The following is an 11,076-nucleotide window of genomic DNA, read 5'->3' as shown; positions in this document are numbered from 1 at the left end:
GCACAGCTGTAGCACTTAACAAACCCATCCCAGTGAGAGGAGTACAGCTTTCTGTGCTGGGGCTACGGTGCTGTGGGGCCAGTGCAGACACTGTGGCGATAACAGCACTGTGATGGGCCTCTGGGAAGTGTCCCACAAAGCCTGTTCTCGCCTCTCTGAGCATCGGTTTGAACTCTACTGCCCTGACCTCAGATGACCAACCATCATCCCTACCCCGTGAATTCCTTTGGAAATTTGGAAGTCCCCTTCCTGTTTGGTCGGGCTCAGCGCATCTTTTCAGGTGGCCACGCCTGCTCCACGCACCAGGCGATTCCCCGCTTGGAGCAATGCCGAGCTGCTGGACCTCAGCGGCGTTTGGGGAGAGGAGGCTGTCCAGTCCCAGCGGCGCTCCAGCCAGAGGAATTATGATACCTGTCGGCAGATTTCACGATGCATGACAGGAAGGGGCCATGACCGGGACACACGGCAGTGCAAGGTCAAAGTGAGGGAGCTGCGGAACGCCCGCCACAAGGTGCGGGAGGCAAACCGCCGCTCCGGTGCTGCACCCACGAGCTGCTGGTTCTACAAAGAGCTGGAGGTGACCCCCCCTCCACTGCAAAGACCACTGTGGATACTTTGGTGGCTCGTGTGCCCGTCGAGAGTGGACTGAGCCAGGAGGGGGAAATCTTGGATGATGACTGGGAGGAGGAGGGGGAGAGGGACCCAGAGGTAGAGGATGACTCAGAGGTCAGAGATGCATGCAGCCAGGAGCACCCCGAAGGAGGCTAGCCGGTCACAGCAGTTGGATCTTGGTGAAGTGCTAACAGGAGAGGAGGTTGCTGGTAAGTGGATCTGATTTTGGGAATCACTGAAGTGAGCTGTTGCGGGCAGGAGGGTTGCAGGGAGCAGGCTTGTCTCCCACAGCATGCCTAGCCTGAGTGGCAGAACAGGCTGTTGATTGATTCCTTCACGTCATGGGAATCTCCTTCAGAGATCTCCAGGAAACTCTCGTGGAGATATTGGGCAATCCACTGCCGCAGATTCTTTGGCAGAGCTGCTTTGTTTCTTGCCCTATGAATGGTAACTTTCCCGCGCCACTCTGCCCTCACGGGGTGGGGGTGGGGAGACACCACTGCTGCACACAGGCGAGCTGCATAGGAGCCAGGGAGGAAGCCGCAGGCTTGGAGAAGATCCTCCCTTGATTCCCTGCTCACTCTCAGCAGCGAGATATCTTCCATAATGAACACAGCCTGTGGAAAGTGTGGGGACAGGAATGATTATCAGGCCCCCTCTAGAGTGCTGGCTCTTCCCAAGAACCATGTGCCCAGTGTACAGCAGGGTCTGGGAAGAGTGATTTCCCCTGCCCCTGCAGTTACTAACCATTTTGGAGGTCCTGTGACTCAGGTGTGCTTGCCTGGGGGTCAGCCAGTTAGTGACGGGTGTGTGAGTACTGGCTGTGTTTTAAGTCAGTGAATCAGTGCTGTCTGTGTTGCAAACAATACTGCTTCTGTAAAATGTTGCATTTAAACTTCACAGATATGACCTTGGGAGCCCAGTCCCCCTCCTTGTTATCGGCGGCTGAACAGCTGCACAGAATTAGAAAGAGGCCAAGAAGAACTAAGGAGGACTTGCTGCACGATGTCATAATGCACTCTGCCGCTGAGAAACAGGAACTGAAGGAGTGGCGGGACAGCGAGAAGAGGGACAGAACGGAAAACGCTGCGTGCCAGAATGAAGCCACGGAGCGGCTCTTAAAGGTTACGGAGCGCCAAGCAGACATGCTCCAGGCGGTACTAGCTCTTCAAACCGAGCAGCTCTGTGCCCACCCACTCCTGCAGCCACTGTCACAAAACCCCTACCCATGCGTCCCCCCCAGACACCGCCAACACACTCTTATCAACCTCCTGGCTCCAGTCTGTATCCGCTGCATTGCACTCCTCCCCCGTCACAGTCCAGCCCTGCGGACTCTCACTACGCACTGCACTCAACACCCGTCCCTCTGCAGTTTGGCCCTGCTGAAGTACAGTACCCACTGCAGTGTACTCCAAAGGAGAAGGATGGATATGATCCCTGGACATACACAAATCTTTAGCCATCCTGGGACCCCTCCTCCTCCTGGGACCTTCCCTTTCCCCCTCCTCCTCCCTGCTTATGGTTTTGGGGTTTTTTTGTTTGACTCTCTCCTCCGTTGTTCCTCTTTTAATAAAAGAATTGTGTTGGTTTGAAAGCAATCTTTATTCTATTAACTGAAAGCAAAAAGAGCCCTTCAAAGCAACATACAATTATGTTAATCCTCCTTATTGCATCATGTGCACCAATCACCTCCTAGCATTACAAGTACTGCAATCCTGAGCATAGCAACAAATATTCATGGCTTTCAGCTTCGAATTGCTGCCTCAAGGCCACCCTGATCCTCATAGCCCTGTGCTGCACCCCTCTAATAGCTCTGGCTGTTCAAACTCAGCCTCCAGGCACTGAGCCTCTGCGGTCCAGCCCTGAGTGAAGCTTTCACTCTTCCCTTCACAAATATTATGGAGCGTACAGCACATGGCTATAAGCATAGGAATATTGTCATCGGCCAGGTCCAGCTTCCCACAGAAGCAGTGCCAGCGGGCTTTTAAACAGCCAAAAGCACACTCAACAGTCATTCTGCACTTGCTCAGCCTGTTGTTGAACCACTCCTTGCTGCTGTCAAGTTGCCCTGTGTACGGCTTTATAAGCCACGGCATTAAGGGGTAGGCGGGGTCTCCCAGGATCACAATGGGCATTTCAACTTCCCCTACGGTGATCTTCTGATCTGCGAAGAAAGTCCCTGCTTGCAACTACCTGAACAGGCCAGTGTTCCAAAAGATTCATGCATCATGCACCTTTCCGGACCAACCTGCATTAATGTCTGTGAAACGCCCATGGTGATCCACGAGCACTTGGAGAACCATTGAGACATATCCCTTGCGATTAATGTACTCGGTGGCTAGGTGGTCTGGTGCCAGAATTGGAACGTGTGTGCCATCTATCGCCCCTCCGCAGTTAGGGAAGCCCATTTGTACAAAGCCATCCACAATGTCATGCATGTTGCCAAGAGTCACGGTCTTTCAGAGCAGGATGTGATTAATGCCCTGCATACTTTGTCAACAAAAGTCCAACAGTCGACTTTCCCACTCCAAACTGGTTAGCGACTGATCGGTAGCAGTCTGGAGTAGCCAGCTTTCACAGTCAATTGCCATGCGCTTCTCCAATGACAGGGCAGCTCTCATTTTCATGTCCTTGCACCACAGGGCTGGGGTGAGCTCATCACACAGTCCCAAGAATGTAGCTTTCCTCATCCAAAATCTGCAACCATTGCTCGTCATCTGAGAAGTGCATGACGATGAGACCCCACCACTCAGTGCTTGTTTCCCAAGCCCAAAAGCAGTGCTCCACTGTGGTCAGCACCTCTGTGAATGCCACAAGTGATCTCGTGTTGTAGCTATTATGCATGGCGAGATCAATGTTGCTCTCCTCTTGCCTTTGTAGTTTAAGGAAATACTCCACTGCCACTTGTGACGTGTTAGTCAGAGCGAGCAGCATATTGGTCAGCAGTTTGGGATCCATTCCTGCAGCCTGAAGAGGCAGGGCGCGCAGTACACGAACCGTTGAAAGATGGCGCCAAATGCGGACGGAAGCCCAGGGATTGCTGGAATACGAAGCAATGCCTCACGGGGCATTGGGACAGGACCCAGGATGCCCTGCGACCCCCTCTGCCTTCCCACAAGTCTTAGCGGCAGAAGAGGAAGAGATGCTCGGTGGGATAGCTGCCCAGAGTGCACCGCTCTGAATACCGCTGCAAGTGTCACAAGTGTGAACACGCTGTTGCGCAGGCAGCTGACAGTGTGAACACACAACAGCGGTTTCCCTTCAGCGCTCTCTGAGCGGCGCTCTAACACCTGGCACTGTATTTTTGCCAATGTAGACGTGCCCCTAGTATTTGCAAACCTGTTACTATGGCTTTTTCTCAGTTGGAAGGAGTTTTGTTAATCAAAAGGACAAAGAAAAGGGCATAAGAATGATTAGACAGTGAGCATTATGCAACAGGCCACACTTACTGCATTGCTAAGAAACCCCACCCTGTTTTATCAAATGGGCAGGACAGGGCCTTATTCTACTTGGCAACAGATTGAAAACCGTGGAAGAGTTGTCACTGCTTTCAGTAGCTTTCTTGCCATTGATCATTTAAATAAATGAATCTTTTAGTTGCTGGGCTGCTCTCGTGGTATATCCTTGCTTTAAACAGGATGCCACAAAGGTCAGCCCTCATGGATCAGATTGCAGAATCTCAGCCTTAGGTTGTGCACATGACTTAGTTATCTTTAGCTGTCTTTTTCAGTTGAACTGCAGGTTGCTAGCTATCATTGGATATTAACAACTTCAGGTAGTAATTTTTACTACTTTAGATGGGGAAAATGCAAGATCAACGCTCCCACATCATCAGATAAATCCTTAAAGACCTTAACAAGTTCTTTTATTAAAGAAAATTAATGCTTCTTAAAAGTTTTGGCCTTTACAAGTTCTAATCTGAAGAAGAAAGACTGATGAATAGTTCTGATTATAGGAAACTCTCAGCCTTCTTTCTGCTCACATTCAGCATTAATTATAGACTAAATGCTCCTTCGCCTATGTTTTAAGTGTCCTCAAAAGTTAGGTTTCTCCTCCTTGGCTCAGAATCTACTTATTCTACGATATCCGCATGAGGAAATAAGGAAACAGATCAACAGAGCCAGACGTGTACCCAGAAGCCTCCTGCTGTGAGACAAGCCCAAGAAAGAAACCAATAGATTCCACTGGCCATCACATACAGTCCTCAGCTAAACCTCTCCAATGCATCATCAGTGATCTACAACCCATCCTGGACAACGATCCCTCACTTTCACAGGCCTTGGGAGGCAGGCCAGTCCTCGCCCACAGACAACCCGCCAACCTGAAGCATATTCTCACCAGCAACGACACACTGCACCATAGTAACTCTAACTCAGGAACCAATCCATGCAACAAACCTCGATGCCAACTCTGCCCACATATCTACACCAGCGACACCATCACAGGATCTAACCAGATCAGCCACACCATCACCGGTTCATTCACCTGCACGTCCACCAGTGTAATACACGCCATCATGTGCCAGCAATGCCCCTCTGCTATGTACATCGGCCAAACTGGACAGTCCCTACATAGAAGGATAAATGGACACAAGTCAGATATTAGGAATGGCAATATACAAAAACCTGTCGGAGAACACTTCACTCTCCCTGGATACACAATAGCAGATTTAAAGGTAGCCATCCTGCAGCAAGAAAACTTCAGGACCAGACTTCAAAGAGAAACTGCTGAGCTTCAGTTCATTTCCAAATTTGACACCATCAGCTCAGGATTAAACACAGACTGTGAATGGCTCGCCAACTACAAAAGCAGTTTCTCCTCCCTTGGTGTTCACACCTCAGCTGCTAGAAGAGGGCCTTATCCCTCCTGATTGAACTAACCCGTTATCCCTAGCCTGATTCTTGCTTGTATATTTATACCTGCCTCTGGAAATTTCCACTACATGCATCTGAAGAAGTGAGTATTCACCCACGAAAGCTCATGCTCCAATATGTCTGTTAGTCTATAAGGTGCCACAGGAGTCTTTGCCACTTTTACAGATCCAGACTAACACGGCTACCCCTCTGATACTTATTCTGAAAAGTTATAGCTCTGTTGAATCAACCCTGTTCTTTTAAAAGTCTCTATGGATCTATCTAAACAGTTTGCTGCAAATATTCAATATTCATTGAGGTGTTTGGATTAGTTATGATTGGTAAACTAAGTCACATGGTATTGTTTCTGTCCTAAATTTAAGTGTGCAAGCTATGCCAACATAAATGCTTGCATGCACAACTTGGCAATTTGTTTACTATGACCATATGTCCCAGTAACCTTTAACACCTAAAGATCCCCACTGGCCTTTGCTTAATCGTACTTGTATACACTTATTTTGTTTTTAAAGTAAAAAGATGGGAATTTTTTAAATTCTGTTTGTACCCATAACTGAATGCCTGTATCTACTGCAGTGTCCTTATGCTAACTCTGGCCACCCCACTCTGTCTAAGGCATTTTTGAAAAGAAACTTGAAGCTCCCTCACTAAGGTTAAATATCTATAATAAAAGATTTTCAATGCAGACTAAATGTAAATAGCTAACCATGTGTTTGTAACCTAGCGGGGAAAAACTTTGGAGATTAATAGACGATGCATCAGAATGTGATAATCAAATACGTTTTTCAAATAGAAAATAAAGTGGCAGCTGTGGGGAGACTAAAGGGTGGACTATTTTCAAGGTATAAAAACAAACCCTCCTATCTAATAGTAGGGTTCCCATATGTGGCGATAGATTGGTCTGTATATTCTGCCAGGGCCAGATTGTTAAGGTGAGGAGCAGCACCACTGAAATCAACAGAAATACCCTACGAGTAAGGTGCTGTTCAGTGAGACTAGGAATGACAGAATCTGTTTGTAGTTAGTTATTACAGGTAGTATGCTTCTGCCAGTGGCTGGACTGTCCAGGTGAGCTCCACTTTCCAGCTGAGCAACTTTACTGCCATCCTTCCGACTGAGAACGGGCATTATGTTTATACCCACTTTAAGACCCTTTATACTGCGAAGAGCAGTGTACAATGGCCCTCCTGTAATTGAGAATCAGGGTTTGAGTTCAGCACACTCACCATGTGGGTTTAATTTTTTATAAAATTTTATGAGTAAAAAATTGGTGGAAGAAACATTTAATTTAAAAGTGAGCCCTTTATTAAAACTACCTCAGAGATAACATTTGGGGGGTTCCGATAGCCAAAGAAGCACAGTTCCTAGAAAGCCACAACTTCCACAACTGTTTTCTCCTTGGTAACAAAAACCCAGTGGAACTTTATTTCTGGTGGCCACAGAGCTGTCAGCCTGCCTCCCTGCTCCGGCAGCTCTGCTATGCACCACATCTGCTGGGCCAGGGAGGCAGGCTGCCCAGTAGTGGAGATTTAAAGTCCTAGGGAGAAATAGGCTCAGGGGGCATGGAGGGTTCTGCATAACTGTGGAGGGACTAGCGGGGAATGGGCGTATGCATAGGGTCAGGGAGGTATAGATGGCCTGTGGCATGGGGTATAAAGGCATAAGGACTGGGGCCACTGCTCAGCCCTGGGCTCGGCTCTGCTCTGCTCCCTACTCCACAGCTCAATTCAGTGCCTCTCTGCTATGGCTGTTTCCCTCTGTTCAATTCTCCTGCTCAAAGCCCCCAAACCACCTGCTGAAATTATTAATATGGGAAACCACCAGACACCAATTTAACCCTAAAATCCTTTATTAAATCCAAAGGCCAAATGGTATTTATACAATTGCTCTCAACTGCGGTCAGGCAGGTATTAGCAATGAATCCTTTAGGAATTTATTTTTATACCCTTTAACAAACAAGTGATGTCATTGCCAGTTACTGACTTCAGCTAAAAACCAATTTGAGACTGTTCACCCTTATTTCCAGTCTTAATTCACGTAAGATTTACAACCTCCTTTCTTCCCAAAACCTTCCCTCCCTATCTCCTCCTCTGGCCTTGCTTCCCAGCCGAACAATCAGAAGGTCTGTGCTTTTTTATTTATTTATTTATTTACTTATTAGGACAGTTTTGGTCTTGTTACTGTAGCTCTTTATTTTAGTAGTTACTTTTTGAACCATACATCCTTCCCACACTACACATAATATGGAATACTACTTACTATTCTCACAGCCTTCTTTTACTTGCTTATCAGGGCCCTTTCTTTACTCCCCACAAACCATAAAGGAAATATATTGTTTTCTTAAGTAAACTTAAGCTATCTTTAATTCTTTTAATTTTATAAGTATCCCTACACTTCTCCTCCCCAGTAACTATGCCCCACTTCAGGAGCTGCATCCTACCAGGCTTGCTGAGGTTTGTTGGAGCAGAGCAGCCTCATTCAAGCAGACTCCCATCGTTCCAAGAGGGCTTGCCTGAGTAAGAACCCCAGGATCTGGCCCACAAAAAGGAAGGAAGGAAGGAATAGCATCTTGAGCTACAATGACTCATCCAAAACAGAGCTGACCATGAGGAACATTATATGCTGATTTGCTGTGACAACTCACGTTCTATGCGTGGCAATCATTACACCAGTGGCTAGGCCTCAGGACCGGGCTCCTCTTTGTTACTGTGTGTGTGTTATATTCACGTTCTTCTCTAACAGTACATGGAGTTTAAGGAAGCCCTTGTGAAGGTTCAGCCAAAGCCTATGAGGATGCTACTTCCTGCTTCACCACTGACTCAGCATGTGACTTTCAGTCACTGGATTGCCTTTTGGTTTCATGGTTCACTCATTTGGAAAACTGGGGAGAAATGGACAAGGATAATTTTTTGGGTAAACTTTAAAAAAATATTGTCCTTTCAGTAGGAGATGAGGACAGATACACACTTTTCTCAATTCAGATTAGTCTGGCTACCAGACCTACAAACAATATATTGCTGTGTTTCATTTTAAGCTGAGTGCCCCTTCCCTTTGTGAACGCACTGCACAAATAGAATCAATATTTTCTCTTGAAATGCGTCACCTACAGCAGGCTATACTTTCTGAAATTCTCTACCGCTGAAATGCCAGACCAAAATGTCAAAACAGTACATAATTATGGAGAAGAAATTAGGCAACACAGTGAATACCAGCAAGTTATTTATGAAATGCTGTCAATCACTGATGCTCTGCCTCCCTTCTGGAAGATGACAACACATTACAATTATAGCACAGATCCAGCAGTGGAGAAATTGACTCAAAATTACTTGAGAGCACAAATTCAGATTTTCAGACGCACCAGCACTCTGTATAGTGTTTTCCCCAGGAATTGAAATTGGGGGGTGTGGGAATATTCGGGGGGGTTGAAGGCCAATGAAGGTTGAGACCATGAGGGCGAAGGTGGGCTGTACGGCACCAGAGTAAAAACTGAAAAATGTTTCACAACCATTTTATTAGATTTAATTCATGTTTTAAAATCATCACAAAAATTAAATTTGGCTGCTCAAGCCTACTATGAAGCACTATATCTACAGCCTTCTTTGTTTCTTGTAATTTTGCACTCTTTCATGTCTTCTTGTGTGTCCGGTACTTCCAGTCCTTCATGATATGTTCATGGTCACCCCATCTCAAAAAAGATATATTGGAATTGGAAAAGGTTCAGAGAAGGGCAACAAAAATTATTAGGGGTATGGAACAGCTTCCATATGAGGAGAGATTAAAAAGACTGGAACTTTTCAGCTTGGAAAAAGACAATTAAGAGGGGATATGATGGTGGTTTATAATATCTTGACTGGTATGGAGAAAATGAATAAGGAAGTGTTATTTACCCCTTCACTTAACACAAGAACCAATGAAACAAGGGGTCACTCAATGAAATTAATAGGCAGCAAGTTTAAACAAACAAAAGGAAATATTTCTTCACACAGTACACAGTCACCTGTGGAACTTTTTGGCAGGGATGTTGTGAAGGCCAAAATTATAACAGGATTCAAAAGAGAACTAGCTAAGTTCATGGAGGTTAGGTCCATCAATGACTATTAGCCAGGATGGGCAAGGATGCAACACCATGATCTGAGTGTCCCTAGCCTCTGTTCACCAGAAGCTGGGAGTGGATGACAGCGGATGGATCACACAATGGTTCCCTGTTCTGTTCTTTCCCTCTGAAGCACCTGGAATAGTCACTGTTGGAAGACAGGATACTGGGATAGATGGACCATTGGTCTGACTCAATATGTCCATTCTTACATAAAAAATAATTATAATAATCAAAAAGTTTAGTACAGAAGATAATGACCTCTTGAGCTAGCGATGATGTGAGATAATGACCTTGGCAAATAACGCATTTTAAAAATCTTGGCCTACTAGGAACTGTATATTTATATAAGTTTCCCAGTCACAAATCTAGCATTCTGGAGCGAAGTCACTAAAACAGAGGTGGGCAAACTACGGCCCGCGGGCCACATCCGGCCTGCGGGACTGTTCTGCCCAGCCCCTGAGCTCCTGGCCCAGGAGGCTCGCTCCCGCCCCTTCCCCGCTGTTCCCCCTGCCCCGCAGCCTCAGCTCACTGTGCTGCCGGTGCAACGCTCTGGGCAGCGGGGCTGCGAGCTCCTGGGGCGGTGTAGCTGCAGAGCCCGGCCTGACCCGGTGCCCTGTGCTGCGCGCTGCGTGGCTGGCTCCATCTGGGTGGCGCGGCTGCCAGTCCTGGTGCAGCTGTGCCGCCAGCCACCAGTGCTCCAGGCAGAGCGGTAAGGGGGCAGGGAGCAGGGAAGGGGGGTTGGATAGAGGGCAGGGGAGTTTGGGCAGTGGTCAGGGGCAAGGGATGTGGATAGAAGTCAGGGTGGTCAGAGGGCAGGGAACAGGGGGCGTTGAATGGGGGCAGAGGTTCCGGGGGCGGTCAGGGAGAAGGGGTGGTTGGATGGGACAGGGGTCCGAGGGGAGCAGTCAGGAAGGAGAGGAGGGGTTGGATGTGGCGGCAGCGGGCAATTAGGGGCGGGGGTCCAGGGGTAGTCAGGGGACAGAGAGCAGGGGTGGTTGGATGGGGCAGGGGTCCCAGGGGGGGCAGTCTTGAAGGAGAGGGGTTTGGATGGGGTGGCGGGGGGCAGTTAGTGGCGGGGGATCTGGGGGCGGTCAGGGGACAGAGAGATGGGGGGGTCGGATAGGGGACGGGGGCTGGGCCACGCCTGGCTGTTTGGGGAGGCACAGCCTCCCCTAACCAGCCCTCCATACAATTTCTGAAACCCGATGCAGCCCTCAGGCCAAAAAGTTTGCCTCCCCCTGCACTAAAACATAGTCCAATGCTCTGGCCGCTGTTGTTTGTGGTGCCACCTTTCACTCTATTGCTCCGTCCCAATGGCCCTGCACTGTCACCTTCTGCTGCCACCTGCCACTGTGACCTCTGGGAGTCGGTCTCTCGAGGTTCCAGCGGCTCTCAGTGATTTCAGCTGAGCTCTCAGTGGGGGAACCTCGCTGCTAGTGCAGGCTGAGCCGTCTCTTCCCATGAAACACTGTGTCCCAGCAGGTCTAAGCACTTGGA

The sequence above is a fragment of the Caretta caretta genome, chromosome 8, assembly GCF_965140235.1.
Source record: "Caretta caretta isolate rCarCar2 chromosome 8, rCarCar1.hap1, whole genome shotgun sequence".
Taxonomy (NCBI): Eukaryota; Metazoa; Chordata; order Testudines; family Cheloniidae; genus Caretta; species Caretta caretta.
This window is presented reverse-complemented; position numbering follows the sequence as displayed.